The sequence below is a fragment of the Phyllobates terribilis genome, unplaced genomic scaffold (assembly GCF_046119375.1).
Source record: "Phyllobates terribilis strain yellow unplaced genomic scaffold, ASM4611937v1 Scaffold_4__5_contigs__length_816908805, whole genome shotgun sequence".
In the NCBI taxonomy this organism is placed as follows: domain Eukaryota; kingdom Metazoa; phylum Chordata; class Amphibia; order Anura; family Dendrobatidae; genus Phyllobates; species Phyllobates terribilis.
The window spans coordinates 273,829,268-273,856,192 of NW_027362764.1; positions in this window are offsets into that span (position 1 = coordinate 273,829,268).

The following is a 26,925-nucleotide window of genomic DNA, read 5'->3' on the forward strand; positions in this document are numbered from 1 at the left end:
CTTATGCTGAGCGCTGTATGTATAACGTACTGAGGATACAGGGGGTGTACTCACATATGCTGAGCGCTGTATGTATAACGTACTGAGGATACTGGGGGGTGTACTCACTTATGCAGAGAGTTGCATGTATAACGTATTGAGAATACAGGGGGGTGTACTCACTTATGCTGAGCGCTGTATGTTTAACGTACTGAGAATACAGGGGGTGTACTCACTTATGCTGAGCATTGTATGTATAACGTACTGAGGATACAGAGGGTGTACTCACTTATGCTGAGCACTGTATGTATAACGTACTGAGAATACAGGGGGTGTACTCACTTATGCTGAGCACTGTATGCATAACATACTGAGAATACAGGGGGTGTACTCACTTATGCTGAGCGCTGTATGTATAACGTACTGAGGATACAGGGGGGTGTACTCACTTACGCTGAGCATTGTATGTATAACGTACTGAGAATACAGGGGGGTGTACTCACTTACGCTGAGCGATGTATGTATAACGTACTGAGAATTCAGGGGGGCGTACTCAATTATGCTGAGCGTTGTATGCATAACGTACTGAGAATACAGGGGGTGTACTCAATTATGCTGAGCGTTGTATGTATAACGTACTGAGAATACAGGGGGTGTACTCACTTTTGCTGAGCGCTGTATGAATAACGAACTAAGGATACAGGGAGGTGTACTCACTTTTGCTGAGCGCTGTATGTATAACGTACTGAGGATACAGGGGGGTACACTCACTTATGCTGAGCACTGTATGTATAACGTACTGAGAATACCGGGGGGTGTACTCACTTATGCTGAGCGCTGTATGTATAACGTACTGAGAATACAGGGGGGTGTACTCACTTATGCTGAGCACTGTGTGTATAACGTCCTGAGAAAACAGGGGGTGTACTCACTTATGCTGAGCGCTGTATGTATAACGTACTGAGGATACAGGGGGGTGTACTCACTTATGCCGAGTGTTGTATGTATAATGTATTGAGAATACAGGGGGGTGTACTCACTTATGATGAGCGCTGTATGTTTAACGTACTGAGAATACAGGGGGTGTACTCACTTATGCTGAGCACTGTATGTATAACGTACTGAGAATACAGGGGGTGTACTCACTTATGCTGAGCACTGTATGTATAACATACTGAGAATACAGGGGGGTGTACTCACTTATGTTGAGCGCTGTGTGTATAACGTCCTGAGAATACTGGGGGTGTACTCACTTATGCTGAGCGCTGTATGTATAACGTACTGAGGATACAGGGGGGTGTACTCACTTATGCCGAGAGTTGTATGTATAACGTATTGAGAATACAGGGGGGTGTACTCACTTATGCTGAGCGCTGTATGTTTAACGTACTGAGAATACAGGGGGTGTACTCACTTATGCTGAGCACTGTATGTATAACGTACTGAGGATACAGAGGGTGTACTCACTTATGCTGAGCACTGTATGTATAAAGTACTGAGAATACAGGGGGGTGTACTCACTTATGTTGAGCGCTGTGTGTATAACGTCCTGAGAATACAGGGGGTGTACTCACTTATGCTGAGCGCTGTATGTATAACGTACTGAGGATACAGGGGGGTGTACTCACTTATGCCGAGAGTTGTATGTATAACGTATTGAGAATACAGGGGGGTGTACTCACTTATGCTGAGCACTGTATGTATAACGTACTGAGAATACAGGGGGGTGTACTCACTTATGCTGAGCGCTGTATGTATAACGTACTGAGAATACAGGGGGTGTACTCACTTATGCTGAGCACTGTATGTATAACATACTGAGAATACAGGGGGTGTACTCACTTATGCTGAGCGCTGTATGTATAACGTACTGAGGATACAGGGGGGTGTACTCACTTACGCTGAGCGCTGTATGTATAACGTACTGAGAATACAGGGGGTGTACTCACTTATGCTGAGCGCTGTATGTATAACGTACTGAGGATACAGGGGGTGTACTCACTTATGCTGAGCACTGTATGTATAACGTACTGAGGATACAGGGGGTGTACTCACTTATGCTGAGCACTGTATGTATAACATACTGAGAATACAGGGGGGTGTACTCACTTATGTTGAGCGCTGTGTGTATAACGTCCTGAGAATACAGGGGGTGTACTCACTTATGCTGAGCGCTGTATGTATAACGTACTGAGGATACAGGGGGGTGTACTCACTTATGCCGAGAGTTGTATGTATAACGTATTGAGAATACAGGGGGGTGTACTCACTTATGCTGAGCGCTGTATGTTTAACGTACTGAGAATACAGGGGGTGTACTCACTTATGCTGAGCACTGTATGTATAACGTACTGAGGATACAGGGGGGTGTACTCACTTATGCCGAGAGTTGTATGTATAACGTATTGAGAATACAGGGGGGTGTACTCACTTATGCTGAGCACTGTATGTATAACGTACTGAGAATACAGGGGGGTGTACTCACTTATGCTGAGCGCTGTATGTATAACGTACTGAGAATACAGGGGGTGTACTCACTTATGCTGAGCACTGTATGTATAACATACTGAGAATACAGGGGTGTACTCACTTATGCTGAGCGCTGTATGTATAACGTACTGAGGATACAGGGGGTGTACTCACTTACGCTGAGCGCTGTATGTATAACGTACTGAGAATACAGGGGGTGTACTCACTTATGCTGAGCGCTGTATGTATAACGTACTGAGAATACAGGGGGGTGTACTCACTTACGCTGAGCGCTGTATGTATAATGTACTGATAATATAGGAGTGTACTCACGAATGTGTCTCTCTCTTCCTCTCTCTCTTGTCCTGGACATATTGTCTTCATGGCGCCACACTGAGCATGCTCAGTCTATCGAGGCTTCAGACAGAGACACACATCCTGCCTTATATTATAGATGAGTTTTACTTTTTGTATTGAAGAACTGAAATAAATTAACTGTTTGATGATATTCTAATTTTGTGAGATGCATCTGTATATATTGTGAAGGCTCAGCTCTTGGGTTGACGCAAGTTCACACCGGAATGCAGTCCGCAGGTTCCAAAACAAACTGGTGGTTTATTAAATGTCCATAAACCCACCAGGAAAACAAAACATAACAGTCTCTTTCTGGCACAAAGAGGTATAACAGAATAAAACTCTAAATAACAAGTCCATACAGCACGGCCTCAGCCGTTTACATTAAGTGCTTTTCTCTGCCTCCAGCAGACTATGAGCAGCACATGAAAGCCTGCTCACCTTGCACAACACACAGCCAGACTTATAAGGCTTGATATAAGACAGCTGCGCCTGTCTAAGACATTGACTGGAGGTAAGTGAGCAGCTGATCCCCCCCTCAGCTCTTTCAGCTACTCGTAAAACCCGTCCCTTTAATCTGGCCCTTTAACTACCTCTCAGCACTATATGTGCTGGAACCTGCTTCTCCGGGTCCTACATCACCGAAGCTTGGCACCTCGGGGACACATACCTCTCGTCCACAACCTGTCCAGCTGCAACCTTACTATATATATTTAAACGTCTGACTGCTGGTCTTGCCAACAAGGGTTTTGCCACCAAGTATTAAGTGTTTTTTGCCAAAGGGATCAAATACTTATTTCTCCATTTTTTGGGGGGTATTCTATCTCTCAATGTTAAAATTAACCTACCCTTAAAACTTACAAAAAGAGCAAGGGATCAAATAATTATTTCCTTCACTGTATGTATACACTACCGTTCAAAAGTTTGGGGTCATCCAGACAATTTTGTGTTTTCCATGAAAACTCATACTTTTATTTATCAAATGAGTTGCAAAAGGAATAGAAAATATAGTCCAGGCATTGACAAGGTTAGAAATAATGATTTTTATTTGAGAGAATAATTTTCTCCTTCAAGCTTTGCTTTCGTCAAAGAATGTTCCCTTTGCAGCAATTCCAGCATTGCAGACCTTTGTCATTCTAGCTGTTAATTTGCTGAGGTAATCTTGAGAAATTTCCCCCATGCTTCCTGAAGCCCCTCCCACAAGTTGGATTGGCTTGATGGGCACTTTTTGCGTACCATATGGTCAAGCTGCTCCCACAACAGCTCCATGGGGTTGAGATCTGGTGACTGCGCTGGCCACTCTATTACAGATAGAATGCCAGCTGCCTGCTTCTTCTCTAAATAGTTCTTGCATAATTTGGAGGTGTGCTTTGGGTCATTGTCTTATTGTAGGATGAAAATGGCTCCAATCAAGAGCTGACCACAGGGTATGGCAAAATGGAGTGATAGCCTTCCTTATTCAAAATCCCATTTATCTTGTACAAATCTCCCACTTTACCAGCGCCAAAGCAACCCCACACCATCACATTACCTCCACCATTCTTGACAGATGGCGTCAAGCACTCTTCCAGCATCTTTTAAGTTGTTCTGCGTCTAACAAATGTTCTTCTGTGTGATCCAAACACTTCAAACTTTAATTCGTCTGTCCATAAAACTTTTTTCCAATCTTCCTCTGTCCAATGTCTGTGTACTTTTGCCCATATTAATCTTTTCCTTTTATTAGCTAGTCTCAGATATGGCTTTTTCTTTGCCACTTTGCCCTGAAGGCCAGCATCCCGGAGTCGCCTCTTCACTGTAGACGCTGACACTGGCGTTTTGCGTGTACTATTTAATGAAACTGCCAGTTGAGAAGTTGTGAGGTATCGATTTCTAAAACTAGAGACTCTAATGTACTTGTCTTGTTGCTTAGTTGTGCAGCGGGGCCTCCCACTTCTCTTTTTACTCTGGTTAGAGCCTGTTTGTGCTCTCCTCTGAAGGGAGTAGTACACACCATTGTAGGAAATCTTAAGTTTCTTGGCAACTTCTCGAATGGAATAGCCTTCATTTCAAAGAACAAGAATAGACTGTCGAGTTTCACATGAAAGTTCTCTTTTTCTGGCCATTTTGAGAGTTTCATAGAACAAATAAATGTAATGCTCCAGATTCTCAACTAGCTCAAAGGAAGGTCAATTTTATAGCTCCTCAAATCAGCCAAACTGTTTTCAGCTGGGCTAACATACTTGTGCAAGGGTTTACTAGGGTTTTCTAAACATCCATTAGGCTACGTGCCCACGATACAGGATTTTTTCTTGAGCGTTTCTGCATCTCTATTGACACCAGTTTGCTGTTCAAACTACTTACCTACAGGCTAGGTATTTAAAACTCTGTTTTCTCCGTCACACGGATTACATATAAATTCGCTCCAAACTCAGTCATTTGTAGTGAGCGTGGAAGATACTGTCCTCCATTTAAAATGGGCAAGGCACGTGGCAAGGGACGGGGAACTGGACGTGATGGTAATGGTGCATGCAGAGGCCGAGGACAAGGCTGTGGGCAAGCCGAAATTGTGCCAAAACAAACACCCAAATCTTCTCGCCTGACCTTCATGTCCCAATTTCTAGAGGACCGCAGGACACCACTATTGAACCCAGAGCAGTGTCAAAAGGTTGTTGGTTGGATAGCGGATAATGCTTCCAGTCACTTAGCCACCACCACCACCCTGTCTTCCTCACCCTGATCCTCCTTCCTCCCACCATGCCGGGTACCCAGAGACAACTTTTCCATTTGTAAATTAGGGCCTCTCGCCTGGTCCACTTGAAGCGAGGCAAAAGGAGATCGCGTGTAGCGATGCCCAAATATTTGAGCAGCCACGGTGACTCGAAAGCGACAGTGGGAAAGTGTCGCAAGAGGTGGACGATGATGAGACACAATTCCCAGAAATTCAGGAGGGGGACCAGGCTGCGGAAGTGGAAGACGAGGTGGTGGATGATATAGTAACTGACCCAACCTGGCAGGAGAACATGCAGAGCGAGGACAGCAGCACACAGGGGGAGGGAAGCAGAGCACCCCAACAAGCAGGAAGAAGCAGTGTGGTGGCCGCAGACAGAAGGCAGGCAACCGTTCCCCGTAACACCAACACGAAGGAAGTTGCCAGTACAACTGTAAGGTCTTCCAGAGTCTGGTTGTTTTTAAAAGACTCTGCCGATAACCCCAAACAGGCCATTTGCAACACCTTCCATGCCAGCATCAGCAAGGGTGGCAAAACGACCAGCCTGACCACCACCAGCATGATCAGGCACATGGCAGCAAAGCACACGACTTTGTGGGCAGAAACCCAGGGTCCAGGAACAGTGTCTGTGGGTGGCACCATTGCTTCTTCTGCTGTTGTGCATGCAAGCCAATCCCCTGTCCATGGTGAATGCGAAGATGCCTCCTGCCCTGCACCTGTCGTTGCACACTCTCAAGTAGCAGCATCAGGAAGCACAGCCACATCCTTGTCCCAGTGCAGCATTCAGCTGTCCATACCACAGTCCTTGGAACGCAAGCGCAAATATGCAGCCAACGCCCCACAGGCCACACTACTAAATTCTCACATTTCACGACTGCTTGCTCTTGAAATGTTGCCTTTTAGGCTTGTGGAGACGGAAGCATTCCGCAACCTGATGGTGGCAGCCGTCCCTTGGTATTCGGTCCCCAGCCGCCACTATTTCTCCCATTGTGCCGTCCCCACGTTACACAAGCATGTGTCCCAAAACATTAGCCGTGCCCTCAACAACGCAATTACCGGTAAAGTCCACCTAGCCACGGACACGTGGACAAGTGCTTGTGGGCAGGGACGGTACATCTCGCTGATGGCGCACTGGGTTAACATAGTGGAAGTCGGGACCCAGTCGGACCTTAGGACGGAACACGTCCTCCCGAAGCCAAGGATTGTGGGCCCTAGGTCAATCAGGGTTGCCCCCATGGTCTACAGCTCCTGCACCTCATCCTTCTCAGCCTCCTCCTCCTCTTCAGCCTCCATCTCCAAAATGACCACATCAGTCACAATCTGGAAGCACTGCAGCACTGCTTCAGCCAAGCGGCAACAGACTGTGCTGAAGCTAATATGCTTAGGTGAAAAACCGCACAATGCTGAAGAGCTGTGGACAGCTCTGAAAGAGCAGGCAGAACTGTGGCCCACGCCGCTGAACCTACAGCCAGGCATGGTCGTGTGTGACAATGGCCGGAACCTGGTGGCGGCTCTGAGGCGAGGCGAGCTCACACACGTACCATGCTTGGCCCATGTGCTTAACCTCATGGTTCAGCGGTTTCTCAAAACCTACCCGGAGCTGCCGGATCTGCTTGTTAAAGTATGCCACCTGTGTGCCCATTTTAGAAAGTCACCTACAGCTTCCGCCGCCCTTGCAGTGTTTCAGCAGCGTTTGTAGCTTCCGGCTTACAGACTGGTGCGTGATGTCCCCACGCATTGGAACTCTACATTGCAGATGTTGGGAAGGATTTGTGAGCAGAAAAGAGCTGTTGTTGAGTACCAGCATCAACAAGGCCATCAGTATTCAGTTCAGACTCCACACATAAGATCTCAGGAGTGGACATGGATGTCAGACATATGTACCATCCTCCAAAACTTTGAGGACTCCACCAAGATGGTGAGCGACGATGACGCCATAATTAGCATCACGATCCTGCTTCTCTGTCTTCTGAAACGCTCTCTGCTCACAATCAAAAAGGATGCATTGCAGGCGGAGCACGATGAGATGGAGCAAGGAACCATACAGGGTGATTACACACAGCCAAGCTTCATCTCATCCCCATGTGGATTGGGTGACAATGAGGAAGAGGAGGAGGAATGACAGGAGCTAGTTTCATGCACTATAGACGGTACTATCAGCACAGCTGTCATACTATCTGTTCAGCGTGGATGGCCAGAAGACAGAGAGGAGGAGGAGAAGGAGGAGGAGAGCATGGTCAGTCATCCTCTTGGTGAGGACACGGAAGTCTTGCCTGTTAGTAGTCTGGCACACATGGCTGAATTTATGTTACGCTGCCTTTCCCATAACCCTCGCGTTCTCAAAATTTTGGGTGACAGTCATTACTGGTTGGTGACACTTCCAGACCCACGCTACAAGGAGAACTTTATATCTCTTATTCCTGAGGCGGACAGGTGTATAAAAATGGGGCTGTTCCAGAAGGCCCTTGTTGCGGAAGCATTAAAAATTTCCCATCTGAAAATGCTGGCACCAGAGGGCACACTTCGTTGGACAACCAAGGAGTACAGGAGAGAGAGACACAACTCCAATCCAGCAGAGGCAGGGGAACACAGTCAAAGTTCTGGGAGAGTTTTCTCAGACCCTCCCATCGCCCAGACCCTGAGGCATGGGGTACTCTCACAAGGAGTGCAAAGTTTGGGAAGATGCTGAGGGAGTACCTTGCCGACCGTACCAACATCCTCCGTGATTCCTCTGTGCCTTATAATTATAGGGTATCCAAGCTGGATACGAGTAATGAACTGTCTCTCTATGCTGTTACGCTCGTGCCCAGAATGACTGGCGTGAGTGTGATTAGTGATCCCACTGTACCATTAACCGAGGAGTGCCTGGAGGGGCGTAACTAAGTATCAACCAAGGTCGCAAGGCGGCTCAGTCGACTCCGTGAACCAGTGAGGAACCGAGCAGAGGGACCAGGTGCTACTTCAGGTCAGATCCCGGACACAGCTGTTGACCCACACCGGAGAATGCAGGAACAGGCAGATTAGACTGGCATGTAGACAGGTGGGTACTGGCAAGCACGGCTGGTATGCAGACAGGTGGATATTGACAGGCACAGCTGGTATGCCGACCGGTGGGCACCGGCAGGCACGGCTGACATGCCGAGAGGCGGATACTGGCAGGTAGAAACACAGGCAGGATAGAGACCAATACAGACTGGGATACAGGAACGGAGCCGCAGGTGTGGTAGACAAGCAGAGCGGAGCAAAATCTGCAGATGTGGTGAACAAGCAAAGCAGAGCAAAACCGCAGATGTGGTGAACAAGCAAAGCACAGCAAAACAAGCAGATGCGGAGAACAAGCAAAGCAAAGCAAAAGCACAGATGCGGTCAACAAGCAAAGCAGAGCAAAACCCGCAGATGCGGTAGACAAGCAAAGCAGGGCAAAACCCGCAGATGCGGTGAACAAGCAAAGCAGAGCAAAACCGCAGGTGCGGTAGACAAGGAAAGCAGAGTGAAACCCACAGATGCGGTGAACAAGCAAAGCAGAGCAAAACTGCCGGAGCGGTATACAAGCAAAGCAGAGCAAAACCCGCAGATGCGGTGAACAAGCAAAGCAGAGCAAAACCCGCAGATGCGGTGAACAAGCAAAGCAGGGTAAAACCCGCAGATGTGGTAGACAAGCAGAGCAAAACCCGCAGATGCAGTGAACAAGCAAAGCAGAGCAAAACCGCAGGTGCGGTGAGCAAGCAGAGCAAAGCAAAACCCGCTGATTCGGTAGACAGGACAGGGCTCTGTTCATATGGAACAGACTGGAGTACACAAGAAGATAGCTGGAACACAGGAGTTAGATACAGAGGCAGGGAAACAGAACGAGTAGAACCAGATACACACAAAGTACTTGCAATGAAGTAGCAAGTGGACACAAAACTCACAAACAGAAGTACAGAGACAATGAGTTGGAGTTAGGTGCAGGTTCAGATACTGCAGGGAAAGGTACAGATATAGAGACAAAGAGGTTACGGACTAGGACACTGTTCAGACAGGAACGAGCCTGGGAACTCTGCCCCCAGGGTGGCGGAAACTGACTAAAGTCACAGGTACAGGTAACAGGCCTGGGTATACAGCCCCCAGGGTGGCAGAAACAGACTAGATATAGGACAGGACCTGGCAACTAATTTGCAAGGAACAAACAGATGGAAAGTGTTGCTCAGGCACCTCCTACTGGGTGGAGGGGGTTTAAGTATCCAGTGACTCACAGCACTAGGCTGGGGACGCATTAGGACTGTGCACACAGTAGCTATAAGAAACAAGCAGAAAGCCGCGCCGACGCCCTAAGCAATCAGACAAGAGACATGGACACAACAGGTACTGAAACAAAGAGTGCAGCATGGACTGACAGGTAAGATTGCTGTCTTGCATGGTGGGAGGTGGTGCACCATGTAAGCATGCTGCCAGGGATGTTACATATACCTTGGAGGTCCTGGCCTGCCCTGCCGCCAGCGTTTTATCAGAGCGGGTTTTTAGTGCCACTGGTGGAATTATAACTGATAAGCGCATCCGCCTGTCAACTGAAAATGCTGACAGGCTGACTATCATAAAAATGAACAAGGGCTGGTTTGGGCGAGACTTCTCAACACCACCGAATGATAGCAGCATAATATAAACTCAAATCCAGTGTCTTTTCTTGGGAGGTGTATTCCCATGCACCTTTTCACACCCACACATGGGTATAGGCTTCTTGATTTTGGCTATTTGTTCTTGTCCTCCTCCATCTCCTCATCCTCCACCACCATATCATCAGGGTGACAGTGGTGTGTGATGCAACACCCACATAATTTTTTTAAAGGGTGTTTATGATGCCCGTAAATTTTTTTTTTTTATACAGTATGTTCATGTATACCCCCCAGGGGTAAATGTTTGTCAGCCCCTACACTTAGTGCATGGGCATTACAAGTATAGGAGGCTCGCTCCTTTCTAATGGGAACATTTTTTTATGAGACCCTGCTCCACGTCTCTTCCAAGGGGCATTGAAGTGCCTCCAAATTTTTGGCAGCCCTTGCATTTACTGCATAGGCCAACACCATTGGAGATTCTCTTCTTTCTAATGGGAATTTGTCGTTACTGTGGCCCTGCTCTGTGTGTCTTTAAATTGTTAGTGGGGATTTTCCTAAATTTGGTCAGCTGTTAGACTCACTGCATACCCTATAACTGTATATAATGTAGAAAAAAATATTTCAGCTCACCTGGGTCAGCCTCCTCGGTCCGCTTTCTCATGAGGCACGGTGCTCGGATTGTAAAGATCCCCGTCTGGGAGACATTAGGCAGTGATGAAGAGGTAGTTATCCAGCAACTCATGAAAGTGACTTAAAAAATAGCCTTTATTTTGAAAAAATTAAAACCATGAGACCATGGTGCAAATAAAAGCGTATAGAGGCTTAAGCGTTTCGGATACTTAGATCCTTATTCATAGCATAATACAATGTTGAAATGGAAAAACTTTTAAGGCATATGAAAAAAGTTCAATCACCTGTTCAGAAGTAGAGGTGAGCGTTGTTCGACTCGAACTGTTCGCCAATCTCAAATTCGAGCTGTTTTGGGCGGTGTTCGAGCCGCTCGGCGAACACGAACGATTTGAGAAAAATTCGGCTGTTCGAGGTTATGTTCGATAACTGTTCGTGCACCAAAATCATAACTGGATTTTTTCTCAGTAATGATGAAAATTAATGTTAATACGCAGTTTGAGTGTACAGCGGGGCGGGGGAAGGGGCAGGGGATGGATCTCTGCAGGAATAATGAAGATCTCCATTTTTTTTTCTCTTTCCCGCATTTACAGTGGGGAGGTGCAATCTGTCAGCCTATCAGCAGCGCACACATGGAGCGAAGTGCTTTTTTTCACACAAGCAAGGGCATGTGTCATTGGCAGTGTATGTCACATGTCCTTGCCCTATAAGACCAAGCCATTTTCCCCGTCACCACCATTTTCTCACTGCTGCAGCTGCGTGTTAGACGGCACCGCTGTTGCTGTGTGCGCTATATCTTGTTAATTTCAAGCCAATTTTCGCACAAATCTACAGATAGCTTGGGAGTAGGGAATAGTTGTGATTGCAGTCCTTTTAAGGACTAGGTTACAGCATTTTCTACGACTTTTATCAGGCAGGTCTGTGCTCTTAAATAGATAGGTTGTGGGAGAAAAGACTAATTGTAATTGCAGTCCTTTTCAGGACTAGGTTACATCAGTTCCTATCAGTTTTTGCCAGGCAGGTCTGTGCCAGTGCTGTGCAAGTTTTTTTCACAGCATTTAGCTGAATCTAGCAAAGCTAATCCTTTTTGGCCTATTGCAGAGTGTGTTAGTCAGTTGAGTAGCCTATCTGTTATGCAAGATATACCACCTGTGTATAGAATACCAATTTTTTTACTGCACCTAGTGAAGTAAAATCTTTTGGGCATAGCATCATTCTATTAGTCAATCTATACTGACCTCCATCAGGTTGCAAATTGAATATAATTTTTTTCTGCATCTAGCTCTGAAAAAATATTTGGGCTTCTAGCAGTGTGTGGGACTTGTTCTATTAGTCCATCTATACTGACCTCCATCAGGTTGCAAACTGAATATAATTTTTTTCTGCATCTAGCTCTGAAAAAATATTTGGGCTTCTAGCAGTGTGTGGGACTTGTTCTATTAGTCCATCTATACTGACCTCCATCAGGTTGCAAACTGAATATAATTTTTTTCTGCATCTAGCTCTGAAAAAATATTTGGCCTTCTAGCAGTGTGTGGGACTTGTTCTATTAGTCCATCTATACTGACCTCCATCACGTTGCAAATTCAAAATAATTTTTTGTCTGCATCTAGCTCTGAAAAAATATTTGTCCTTCTAGCAGTGTGTGGGACTTTCTCTATTAGTCCATCTATACTGACCTCCATCAGGTTGCAAACTGAATATATTTTTTTCTGCATCTACCTCTGAAAAAATATTTGGCCTTCTTGCAGTGTGTGGGACTTGTTCTATTAGTCCACCTATACTGACCTCCATCAGGTTGCAAATTCAAAATAATTTTTTGTCTGCATCTAGCTCTGAAAAAATATTTGGCCTTCTAGCAGTGTGTGGGACATTCTCTATTAGTCCATCTATACTGACCTCCATCAGGTTGCAAATTGAATATAATTTTTTTCTGCATCTAGCTCTGAAAAAATATTTGGGCTTCTAGCAGTGTGTGGGACTTGTTCTATTAGTCTATCTATACTGACCTCCATCAGGATGCAAACTGAATATAATTTTTTTCTGCATCTAGCTCTGAAAAAATATTTGGCCTTCTAGCAGTGTGTGGGACTTGTTCTATTAGTCCATCTATACTGATCTCCATCACGTTGCAAATTCAAAATAATTTTTTGTCTGCATCTAGCTCTGAAAAAATATTTGGCCTTCCAGCAGTGTGTGGGACTTTCTCTATTAGTCCATCTATACTGACCTCCATCAGGTTGCAAATTAAAAATAATTTTTATCTGCATCTACCTCTGAAAAAATATTTGGGCTTCTAGCTGTGTGTGGGAATTGTTCTATTAGTCCATCTATACTGACCTCCATCAGGTTGCAAACTGAATATTTTTTTCTGCATCTAGCTCTGAAAAAATATTTGGCCTTCTAGCAGTGTGTGGGACTTTCTCTATTAGTCCATCTATACTGACCTCCATCAGGTTGCAAACTGAATATATTTTTTTCTGCATCTACCTCTGAAAAAATATTTGGCCTTCTTGCAGTGTGTGGGACTTGTTCTATTAGTCCATCTATACTGACCTCCATCAGGTTGCAAATTCAAAATAATTTTTTGTCTGCATCTAGCTCTGAAAAAATATTTGGCCTTCTAGCAGTGTGTGGGACATTCTCTATGAGTCCATCTATACTGACCTCCATCAGGTTGCAAATTGAATATAATTTTTTTCTGCATCTAGCTCTGAAAAAATATTTGGGCTTCTAGCAGTGTGTGGGACTTTCTCTATTAGTCCATCTATACTGACCTCCATCAGGTTGCAAATTAAAAATAATTTTTATCTGCATCTAGCACTGAAAAAATATTTGGCCTTCTAGCAGTGTGTGGGACTTTCTCTATTAGTCCATCTATACTGACCTCCATCAGGTTGCAAATTAAAAATAATTTTTTGTCTGCATCTAGCTCTGAAAAAATATTTGGCCTTCTAGCAGTGTGTTGGACTTTCTCTATTAGTCCATCTATACTGACCTCCATCAGGTTGCAAATTAAAAATAATTTTTATCTGCATCTAGCTCTGAAAAAATATTTGGCCTTCTAGCAGTGTGTGGGACTTTCTCTATTAGTCCATCTATACTGACCTCCATCAGGTTGCAAACTGAATATATTTTTTTCTGCATCTACCTCTGAAAAAATATTTGGCCTTCTTGCAGTGTGTGGGACTTGTTCTATTAGTCCATCTATACTGACCTCCATCAGGTTGCAAATTCAAAATAATTTTTTGTCTGCATCTAGCTCTGAAAAAATATTTGGCCTTCTAGCAGTGTGTGGGACATTCTCTATGAGTCCATCTATACTGACCTCCATCAGGTTGCAAATTGAATATAATTTTTTTCTGCATCTAGCTCTGAAAAAATATTTGGGCTTCTAGCAGTGTGTGGGACTTTCTCTATTAGTCCATCTATACTGACCTCCATCAGGTTGCAAATTAAAAATAATTTTTATCTGCATCTAGCACTGAAAAAATATTTGGCCTTCTAGCAGTGTGTGGGACTTTCTCTATTAGTCCATCTATACTGACCTCCATCAGGTTGCAAATTAAAAATAATTTTTTGTCTGCATCTAGCTCTGAAAAAATATTTGGCCTTCTAGCAGTGTGTTGGACTTTCTCTATTAGTCCATCTATACTGACCTCCATCAGGTTGCAAATTAAAAATAATTTTTATCTGCATCTAGCTCTGAAAAAATATTTGGCCTTCTAGCAGTGTGTGGGACTTTCTCTATTAGTCCATCTATACTGACCTCCATCAGGTTGCAAATTAAAAATAATTTTTTGTCTGCATCTATCTCTGAAAAAATATTTGGAATTGTAGCAGTGTGTGGGACTTTCTCTATTAGTCCATCTATACTGACCTCCATCAGGTTGCAAACTGAATATATATTTTTTCTGCATCTACCTCTGAAAAAATATTTGGGCTTCTAGCTGTGTGTGGGACTTGTTCTATTAGTCCATCTATACTGACCTCCATCAGGTTGCAAATTGAATTTAATTTTTTTCTGCATCTAACCCAGCCAATAGTTTTGGCCTAATACTACAGTTTGGCCACTCCGCTCTGCTCGGTTCCCATCCATTGTTTTTTTGTGCAAACAACTCCAGAGTTGTGAATTAGTTAACCACCAAAATGAGTGGAAAAAGGCCTGCTGCTGGTGGAAAGGGGAATAGGCATGTTGGGAAGGGGAAAAAAGGTTGTGTCCGTGGGGTAGGTGTTAAAGCAAAAGTAACATCTGCAGAAGAAAGACCATCTTCCAGCCAAACTAAAATGTCTACTTCTTTTAGCGGACAATGTGATAAGATCCCTTTCTTACGGCCACGCCAATCACTACAAATTCCAGATGAGGCACAAAAACAGCAGGTGCTTCAACGGATATCAAGTGTTTCTTTATGTGGGCTCTCCTCCACATCAACTTCAACATCACAAATACTCCAGTCCTCAAAGGTGTCACCCCAATCGCACTTGCTTCCTCACAGCTCCCAAATCTCCAGCTGCCCGTCTGAGTATGAGGTAGAACAGATGGTTGAGTCTGCAGAGCTGTTTACTCATACTATAGCCTGGGAATCAGAGGTCGACTCCAGCGCTTCTGTGAATCCAGACGAGGAAATGATCTGCACTGATGCCCAGAATCTTTATGAGTCGGATCCAGGACCAGACGCAGAAGGTTCTGACCATAATGTAGACCCTCATTCCCAAACTGTAACTCCTGTTGGTGGAGACAATGAGGAAGACAATGATGAGACTCAAATACCTGATTGGAGCGACAACTTTAGCTTTTTGTCAGGGCAGGAACAGGTTGGCTCTGAGGACGACGGGTGTGATAACGCACAGGGTGATGATGATGAGTTTGGAGATCCCACTTACTGTCAACCCACAATCAGCCAAGAGATGAGGTCAGCAAAGGAGGTGGAGGAGGATGCTAGTGACGACGAGGTCAGGTTGCGCCTTCCTGGACAGAGACGTAGTACTGGAAGCACGTCAACAACTGCATCCTCAAACACAACTCTTCCTCTCACCACAAGTCGTGGTGGCTCTTCAGGTCGCATGGGTGCTAAGCCTTGCATAGCCTGGGCATTTTTTCAGATCGATAAAGATGACCCAACTCATGTTATCTGTAACATTTGTCAGCAAAAGCTAAGTAGAGGTCAAAAAATACATAGTTTGAGTACTTCATGCATGAACCGGCACATGGACATGAAGCATAAGTTGCAGTGGGAAGCTCACTGTGCTACAATGCGGCCTAGCCAGCCGGGCCAACCACCGTCTGCCATATCTTGTGCACCCGCGGCCTCTTCATCCTCTGTGACTGGGGGGACAGCAGTCACACCTGTTTTGGGGTGCAGACCTGCCACCTCTTTACCCGCAACAGCCAGCGTGATTGGCAGGTCATCATTTTCTTTGGAGGTGGTAACACCAGCTGGTGTTGAGCGCTGTCAGACATCGATAGCACCACCTTTGGATCAAGGCAACCTAACATGTCCGCCTGCATCTTCCTCACGGCCCGGCAGTTTGCCGGGGACACCCTTATCAACCCCGTCTAAGCACAATAGCCAGCCCTCGGTCCCTCAGATGTGGACGAATAAAAGACCATTTCCTCCTAGCCATGACAAAGCTAAGAGGTTGAATTTCACCATCTGCAAGCTCTTGGCTACAGAAATGCTGCCTTTCCGCCTGGTGGACACAGATGATTTTCGAGACCTTATGTCCGTCGCAGTGCCCCAGTACCAGATGCCCAGTCGGCACTACTTCTCAAAGAAAGGTGTGCCTGAACTCCACCAGCATGTCGCACACAACATCACCGCTTCTTTGAGAAACTCTGTGTGTGACAGGGTGCATTTCACCACAGACACTTGGACAAGTAGGCATGGACAGGGGCGTTACATGTCACTGACTGGGCACTGGGTAACTATGGTGACAGCAGGACAAGGGGCTGCTGTCCAAGTCTTGCCGTCCCCACGAGTTGTGCGTCAATCCTCTTTATCTCAAAGTTCCTCCACTGCTTCTGCCTCCTCAACCTCTTCTCAGTCCTCCACCTGCACCCAAAGCCTATCTGGTCATGCCACAAGCTTTCTAACTGCGCAGAAGGGATCCTGCACACCTCCTTACTATGCTGGCAGTAGGGCTCAACGTCATCAGGTGGTTTTTACTTTGAAATGTCTGGGAAATGTGAGTCACACAGCTGAGGAGTTGTGGTCAGCTCTGGAGAACCAATTTCATGAATGGTTGTCTCCACTGGACCTGAAACCAGGGAAGGCCGTGTGCGACAAATGCTGCAAACCTGGGTGCGTCCCTTCGCCGGGGCAATGTCACACACGTGCCTTGTATGGCTCACGTGTTGTACCTGCAATTTTTAGCCCACTATCCCGGACTAGATGGCCTTCTGCAGAGGGCACGGTCGCTGTGTGCTCACTTATGCCGTTCGCATCCCGCAGCTCAGCGACTTACATCTCTACAGAAGTCTTTGGGCCTGCCACTTCACCGGCTAAAATGCGATGTGCCTACCCGGTGGAATTCAACTCTGCACATGTTGCAGCGACTGTGGCAGCACCGACAAGCCCTGGTGCAATACGTTCTGATGTATAGCCTGGGCCAACGAGATCCAGAGGTGAGGCAAATCACGCTGGAGGAGTGGTCTCAGATCAGGGACCTATGCACCCTTCTGCACAGTTTTGAAATGGCGACGAAGATGTTTAGTGCTGACGATGCCATTATCAGCATGACTATTCCGGTGATTTACATGCTGGAGCACATGTTAAACAGAATTCGGAGTCAGGTGGTGGCACAAGAGGAGGTGGAGGAAGTAGAGGAGGAGGAGTTGTATGCGGAAGGGCTAACATCTGCAAGGTCCAGACGGTCGGCAGCACCAAGGCGGCAGGCATGTGAGGGTGGGAGAGATGGTTTTTCCAGGGCGTATGGTAGCAGCCAAACTAGTGAGAAAGGTGCAGGAGCCCAGGAAGAAGTGGAGGACGAACTGATGGAAGACTCATCAGATGAGGGAGACCTTGATCACATTTCTGTTGTGCAAGGTTGGGGGGAGAGGACAGAGGAAGGAAGCATGATTGTTACCTCGCCACCAACACAACAGGGACTTGGTGCTCCTGGATGCGCAACACACATGAGTGCCTTCTTGCTGCACTACCTGCAACATGACCCTTGAATTGTGAGAATTAGAAATAATCCTGACTACTGGGTTGCCACACTGTTAGATCCCCGGTACAAAAGTAAATTTGCAGAAATTATTCCTGCCATAGAAAGGGATGCACGCATGCAGGAGTATCAGCAGAGACTGTTGCAGAATCATACATGTGCTTTTCCACAAAACACCAGTGGTGCACGTATTGAATCTCACAGTTCCAACTTGCCAACCGTGGGACCGTCGAGTGTTCAGCACTCAAACCGTAACAGTACCACAGTATCTGCTGGTAACATCAATTTTGCGGAATCATTTCACCACTTTTTTAGCCCATCCTTTGCAAGGCCAGAGGAGACAAGAAGTCTGACACATAGTCAACGCCTAGAGACGATGGTACAGGAGTATCTTCAAGTAAACATTGAAGCCATGACTGTGTCACTGGACCCTTGCTCTTTTTGGGCTTCCAATCTGGATAAATGGCCGGAGCTAGCCACTTACGCTTTGGAGATCTTGTCATGCCCCGCAGCCAGCGTTCTGTCTGAACGTGTGTTCAGCGCTGCTGGTGGTGTGCTGACAGATAAGCGCACGCTGCTCTCCACTGATAATGTAGACAGACACACGTTCATAAAGATGAACAAATCATGGATCCGAAATGACTTTTTTACCCCTGTGTCATCCTGGGGAGAGTAAAAGCTTGCTGATTGGTTAAAATCACCTCACCAACCATTTTAAGTTTTCAAATTACTAATCATGTTTATCTGTATCTTGGCTGGAAAAGAATTTGTTCTTTGTAGCAGTGTGCAGCACTGATTCTATTAGGCCATCTATAATAAGCTCCACCAGATTTAAAATTACTAATCATGTTTATCTGTATCTAGGCTGGAAAATAATTTGGGCTTTGTAGCAGTGTGCAGTACTGATTCTATTAGGCCATCTATACTAAGCTCCACCAGATTTAAAATTACTAATCATGTTTATCTGTACCTTGGCTGGAAAATAATTTGGGCTTTGTAGCAGTGTGCAGCACTGATTCTATTAGGCCATCTATACTAAGCTCCACCAGATTTAAAATTAATAATAATTTTTAGCTGCATCTAGCCCGGAAAATAATTTTGGGGCTCCGAGATGCGCAAGACACATAAATGCCTTCTTGCTGCACTACCTGCAACATGACCCTCATATTGTCAGAATTCGAAGTAATCCTGACTACTGGGTTGCCACACTCTTAGATCCCCCAAACTTTTCGATCAACCTTTTCATTTTAATAAAGACCAAAAAAATGGTCATTTTTGAAATTATAAGCATTAGCAGGTTATTAGAAACTGAAATCAAACAGTTTTCTACTCAAAACTTTGTTCTAGGTGATGTTACATTTTCACATAGGACCCCTTGTTCGAAAGGAGCTTCTGAACTCTCTCGTCCATTGAATTTGTCAGGTTTTGGATGGTTTCTGCTTCAATTGTTTTGCATGAGGACAGAATACCCTCCCATAGCTGTTGCTTAGATGTGAACTGCCTCCCGCCATCATAGACACTCCTTTTGATGATGCTCCAGAGGTTCTGAATGGGGTAGAGGTCAGGGGAGCATGGGGGTCACACCATAAGTTTGTCCCCTTTTATGCCCATATCAGCCAGAGATGCAGATGTTTTATGTGCAGCGTGAGATGGTGCATTATCATGCATAAAAATGATCTTGCTGTGGAATACATGGTTCTTCTTCTTGAACCATGGCAGGAAGTGCTGTTTGAGAAACTCCACATACATTATGGAGTTCATCTTTACCCCTTCAGGGATCCTAAAGGGGCCGACAATCTCTCTCCCCATGATTCCAGCCCAAAACATTACTCCACCTCCTCCTTGTTGGCGCTGTAGCCATGTTGGCGTGGGGTGTCCATCAACCAGCCATCCTCCACTCCATCCATTTGGACCATCGAGCGTTGCACGGCACTCATCCGTGAACAAAACAGTTTTGAAATCAGTCTTCATGTAATGTTTGGCCCACTGGAGCCGTTTCTGCTTGTGTGAAGTGGATAGAGGAGGTCAACAGGATAGCGTATGCACAGCTGCAAACCTCTGAAGGACCCTGCATCTTGTTGTTCGGGGGACGTTGGAGGCACCAGCAGCTTCAAAAACTTGTCTGCTGCTATGACAAGACTTTTTTGCCGCTGCTCTTTTAACCTGACGTAATTGCCTGTAGGAAAGAGTCCTCAATTTGTCCTTATCAGCACGCACACGTGTACACTGTGAATCAGCTACATACTTCTTGATTGCCAAGACACTTCATCCTGATCATCGCACAATGTTGATTGTAGTCATGCCTTGATCTAAACACTCCACAATTTGTTGCTTCTCAGCAGCCGACACATCCTTTTTCTTTCCCATTTTGGCAGAAAATGTAGGCTGCTTAATAATGTGGGACAGCCTTCTTAAGTAGTCTTGCCTTTCATTGGACACACCTGCCAAACTAATTAGCACAGGTGTCTGCAATTGCTTACAGTGATATAAAGAGCCCTGACACACATCACCATCAATGAGTTTAACTGACAAACAAACAAATTCTTCCCTTATCACTCCTAAACACTTTTTGCATAATAATTTGGAACACAGTGTACATGTGCTTTTCCACAAAACACCAGTGGTTCACGTAGTGAATCTTACAGTTCTAACTTGCCAACCGTGGTCTGTATGGAGTTGTTCAATAAAGGGCCCAAAATTAAGATAACATAGATGGGAGAGGTCTCTATGACTATGAATTCCTAAATATTTGATACCCTGTGAGGGCCAGGCAAAGGGAAAGTTGGACTGGATGGAATCCTGTATGGATTTGGGGAGGGAGACATCGAGGGCCTCAGACTTCGCTGCATTGATTTTAAAATTTGACCATGTAACAAAGTGATCTATTTCAGCCATAACAGCATGGATGGATATATGTGATTGAGTGATATATACTAGGACATCATCAGCAAATAGAGAGCACTTGTACTCGGTGCCTCCCACCTCAATCCACCTAATATTGGGGTTATGGCGAATTGATGAGAGCAGGTGCTCCGTCACTAGGATGTATAAGAGAGGGGACAGAGGACATCCCTGCCTTGTCCCATTGGTGATTGTGAAAGGTGATGAAAATTTTCTGATGCACCCCCTGGGCCTTGGGACACCCGGAGCCGGATCCTTTTTGGTGGATGCTGGTGGTTGTAGTCTCCGTGGCGGCGACCCGATTACGTGGCTCAGGGCGGTGAAACCAGTGGCGGAACTATTTATGTGGTTTTGATGTTTAAATGTCGGACTACGCCACCCGTGGATTGCGGTCAGAGTGAACCGCCGCTGCAGGGCAGACCGCTGAGGCTGTTGTTGTGGGTGCAGCAGAGCGTAGCATAACTCCCCACGGGAGGAGTATAGCCTCAGGGCAGTGTATGCGGAGGATGGGGGTGATGGTGCAGGGCAGCAGCAGTAACGACACGGAGTCAGTGATGCAGTCCAGGGCCTTTACTCACAGTTCTTATTATCCAGACCACGTCTGCAGGTAACGGCTGCCCACGTCGTACTGTGCTCACCAGGTGAGGGGCTCAGACAACTCCCAGATAACTTTGGAGCGCTTCACAGGACCCACTCTGTGTGTCCTTTGTCTGGCCTTTCTTACCAACCCTTCTGTCCGGCTGCCTCGGGCCTCCTCTTGGTAAACTTGGCGCCAGTTTCCCTGACCCTATGTGGTGCCTTCCTAGCGGGTGTAGCGAGGGGCTGCGCCACATAAAATGTCACAGCCTCCGGTTTCTAGCTGAGGGTCGTTTCCCGCCTCCACTAGTTTCGGGGACCGGTCTCCCCCTTTGGCCTGACCCCTCCACGCAGGTGGATTCGGGCGTGCGGTGGTGACTCGCCCGTCTGCACCCCTGGGATCCCTTCGTTCCTCATTCCTGAAGCCTTCTCCGCTCCTCTTCCTTCCTTCTCCCTCTTCCAGGCCTGGGCCTCTGTTACTAGGCCCGCCTCCGGAGCAGAGCTCATGCAGAGCCCCTGCTCCCTGTCACTTCTGCTCAGACTTCTCTGCACTGAACTAAGATGGTGCCCACCTTTTATACTCCCTTCTCAATGCACCCAGGAGCTGCTGACTCCCTGCTCCTGCACTACAGGGTTCCCCTTCCTCAGTGTTCCCTCCCCCCACTCCAGCCAGGGACAGGGATTGTAGTGCCCATGTCAGGGGCATATTGGTCGCCCTGCCCCTCGGCAATGTGGTGTAATGCATGCAGGTGTCGGGTCCTGATCCACACTCCATCCTTACCTGAGAGTGAGATATCACACCTCTGGGTGAGGTGCAATACCTCTGTAGCAACCGAGCCCTCAGGGTACTACAGTTCCATTTATCTTCAGCCTAGGTGACGTATTGCGATACAGGGCCGTGATTTTGGCTATAAAAGGGTCCCCTAGACACCTACCCCAAGTTTTTTAAGAGAATCATATATGGCGTGCCAGGAGACTGTATGGAATGCTTTCTCAGCATCCAACGAGAGTATCTAATTACAAATTTTTAACTGCATCTAGCCAGGAAATACTTTGTGCCTAGTAGCAGTGTCTGCTAGTCAGCGGATTATCCCGGCTGTTAAGCAAGCTACACCACCTGTAGTTTGGACACTTAATTTTTTCAAAGGAAATGCTTCGGGACAACGGGATACTCAGTGAAGAGCATCAGGAGGCACCCCAAGGCATAGGGGCTGGGACTGGCAGTAGGATGCCTTGCGGTGGACAGCCGAGCTCGATCCTTATAAAAGCTTTTTAACTGCAGCAGCTTTAGTGGACGCTACTGGAGCTAGAATTACGCGGCTGCGGGCATGAGACTTGCCCTCCAATAGATCCTTGTAAATGGATTTAAAGTGTATTCATTCGAATTAGAGAGACAATTTAAATTAAAAAGCTTAGAGCTGCCTCCACCACAGGGGGGCTCGCTCGACCCACCAGCGGACAGGCACCAGTATTGGGAGAGGGGGGCTGGCCGTCAGGGTTCACCGCGGCTCTGGCACAAACCCGGCGACACGGAGGTGGCACGGGCAGGAGCGGACTGGCCGTGTCGGCTTCTCACTTTTTGGATTTTAGAAGGGCATGACATGGCTATATCTGTGTCTCCCCCTCCTTTTACTCCTCCACCTCTTTTCTTTTCGCATGACTATATGTACTTGTCACTTTTCCATGTGTTAGTTGTGTCTTCTGAGCAGTTTGTCAGCTTTTGGACACCTTTGAAGGTGTTTTCTATGTGTTTCTATGTGTTTTTGTTTGCCTGCCATTGGTTTTAATGGTGTTCGAAGGTGTTCGACGAACAGTTCGGCGAACACAAGGGTGTTCGACGAACCAAATTGAACTCGAACACTACGGGGGTGGCTCAACACTATTCAGAAGTAGAGATGAGCGTTGTTCTACTCGAACTGTTCGCCAATCTCAAATTCGAGCTGTTTTGGGCGGTGTTCGAGCCGGTCGGCGAACACGAACGATTTGAGAAAAATTCGGCTGTTCGAGGTTATGTTCGATAACTGTTCGTGCACCAAAATCATAACTGGATTTTTTCTCAGTAATGATGAAAATTAATGTTAATACGCAGTTTGAGTGCACAGCGGGGCGGGGGGAGGGGCAGGGGATGGATCTCTGCAGGAACAATGAAGATCTCCATTTTTTTTTCTCTTTCCCGCATTTGCAGTGGGGAGGTGCAATCTGTCAGCCTATCAGCAGCGCACACACGGAGCGAAGTGCTTTTTTTCACACAAGCAAGGGCATGTGTGATTGGCAGTGTATGTCACATGTCCTTGCCCTATAAGACCAAGCCATTTTCCCCGTCGCCACCATTTTCTCACTGCTGCAGCTGCGTGTTAGACGGCACCGCTGTTGCTGTGTGCGCTATACCTTGTTAATTTCAAGCCAATTTTCGCACAAATATACAGATAGCTTGGGAGTAGGGAATAGTTGTGATTGCAGTCCTTTTAAGGACTAGGTTACAGCATTTCCTACGACTTTTATCAGGCAGGTCTGTGCTCTTAAATAGATAGATTGTGGGAGTAAAGACTAATTGTAATTGGAGTCCTTTTCAGGACTAGGTTACATCAGTTCCTATCAGTTTTTGCCAGGCAGGTCTGTGCCAGTGCTGTGCAAGTTTTTTTCACAGCATTTGGCTGAATCTAGCAAAGCTAATCCTTTTTGGCCTATTGCAGAGTGTGTTAGTCAGTGGAGTAGCCTATCTGTGTTGCAAGATATACCACCTGTGTATAGAATACCAATTTTTTTACTGCACCTAGTGAAGTAAAATCTTTTGGGCATAGCATCATTCTATTAGTCCATCTATACTGACCTCCATCAGGTTGCAAACTGAATATAATTTTTTTCTGCATCTAGCTCTGAAAAAATATTTGGGCTTCTAGCGGTGTGTGGGACTTGGTCTATTAGTCCATCTATACTGACCTCCATCAGGTTGCAAATTAAAAATAATTTTTTTCTGCATCTAGCTCTGAAAAAATATTTGGGCTTCTAGCAGTGTGTGGGACTTGGTCTATTAGTCCATCTATACTGACCTCCATCAGGTTGCAAATTAAAAATATTTTTTTTCTGCATCTAGCTCTGAAAAAATATTTGGGCTTCTAGCAGTGTGTGGGACTTGGTCTATTAGTCCATCTATACTGACCTCCATCAGGTTGCAAATTAAAAATAATTTTTTTCTTCATTTATCTCTGAAAAAATATTTGGGCTTCTAGCAGCGTGTGGGACTTGTTCTATTAGTCCATCTATACTGACCTCCATCAGGTTGCAAATTAAAAATAATTTTTTTCTGCATCTAGCTCTGAAAAAATATTTGGGCTTCTAGCAGTGTGTGGGACTTGGTCTATTAGTCCATCTATACTGACCTCCATCAGGTTGCAAATTGAATAAAAAAAATTTCTGCATCTAGCTCTGAAAAAATATTTGGGCTTCTAGCGGTGTGTGGGACTTGGTCTATTAGTCCATCTATACTGACCTCCATCAGGTTGCAAATTAAAAATAATTTTTTTCTGCATCTAGCTCTGAAAAAATATTTGGGCTTCTAGCAGTGTGTGGGACTTGGTCTATTAGTCCATCTATACTGACCTCCATCAGGTTGCAAATTAAAAATAATTTTTTTCTTCATTTATCTCTGAAAAAATATTTGGGCTTCTAGCAGCGTGTGGGACTTGTTCTATTAGTCCATCTATACTGACCTCCATCAGGTTGCAAATTAAAAATAATTTTTTTCTTCATTTATCTCTGAAAAAATATTTGGGCTTCTAGCAGCGTGTGGGACTTGTTCTATTAGTCCATCTATACTGACCTCCATCAGGTTGCAAATTAAAAATAATTTTTTTCTGCATCTAGCTCTGAAAAAATATTTGGGCTTCTAGCAGTGTGTGTGACTTGGTCTATTAGTCCATCTATACTGACCTCCATCAGGTTGCAAATTAAAAATAATTTTTTTCTGCATCTAGCTCTGAAAAAATATTTGGGCTTCTAGCAGTGTGTGGGACTTGGTCTATTAGTCCATCTATACTGACCTCCATCAGGTTGCAAATTAAAAATAATTTTTTTCTTCATTTATCTCTGAAAAAATATTTGGGCTTCTAGCAGCGTGTGGGACTTGTTCTATTAGTCCATCTATACTGACCTCCATCAGGTTGCAAATTAAAAATAATTTTTTTCTGCATCTAGCCCAGCCAATAGTTTTGGCCTAATACCACAGTTTGGCCACTCAGCTCTGCTCGGTTACCATCCATTGTTTTTTTGTGCAAACAACTCCAGAGTTGTGAATTAGTTAACCACCAAAATGAGTGGAAAAAGGCCTGCTGCTGGTGGAAAGGGGAATAGGCGTGTTGGGAAGGGGAAAAAAGGTTGTGTCCGTGGGGTAGGTGCAGAAGAAAGACCATCTTCCAGCCAAACTAAAATGTCTACTTCTTTTAGCGGACAATGTGATAAGATCCCTTTCTTACGGCCACGCCAATCGCTACAAATTCCAGATGAGGCACAAAAACAGCAGGTGCTTCAACGGATATCAAGTGCTCCTTTAAGTGGGCTCTCCTCCACATCAACTTCAACATCACAAATACTCCAGTCCTCAAAGGTGTCACCCAAATCGCACTTGCTTCCTCACAGCTCCCAAATCTCCAGCTGCCCGTCTGAGTATGAGGTAGAACAGATGGTTGAGTCTGCAGAGCTGTTTACTCATACTATAGCCTGGGAATCAGAGGTCGACTCCAGCGCTTCTGTGAATCCAGACGAGGAAATGATCTGCACTGATGCCCAGAATCTTTATGAGTCGGATCCAGGACCAGACGCAGAAGGTTCTGACCATAATGTAGACCCTCATTCCCAAACTGTAACTCCTGTTGGTGGAGACAATGAGGAAGACGATGATAAGACTCAAATACCTGATTGGAGCAACAACTTTAGTTTTTTGTCAGGGCAGGAACAGGTTGGCTCTGAGGATGACGGGTGTGATAACGCACAGGGTGATGATGATGAGGTCGGAGATCCCACTTACTGTCAACCCACAGTCAGCCAAGAGATGAGGTCAGCAGAGGAGGTGGAGGAAGATGCTAGTGACGACGAGGTCAGGTTGCGCCTTCCTGGACAGAGACGTAGTACTGGAAGCACGTCAACAACTGCATCCTCAAACACAACTCTGCCTCTCACCACAAGTCGTGGTGGCTCTTCAGGTCGCATGGGTGCTAAGCCTTGCATAGCCTGGGCATTTTTTCAGATCGATAAAGATGACCCAACTCGTGTTATCTGTATCATTTGTCAGCAAAAGCTAAGTAGAGGCCAAAAAATACATAGTTTGAGTACTTCATGCATGAACCGGCACATGGACATGAAGCATAAGTTGCAGTGGGAAGCTCAGTGTGCTACAATGCGGCCTAGCCGGCCGGGCCAATCACCGTCTGCCATATCTTGTGCATCCGCGGCCTCTTCATCCTCTGTGACTGGGGGGACAGCAGTCACACCTGTTTTGGGGTGCAGACCTGCCACCTCTTTACCCGCAACAGCCAGCGTGATTGGCAGGTCATCATT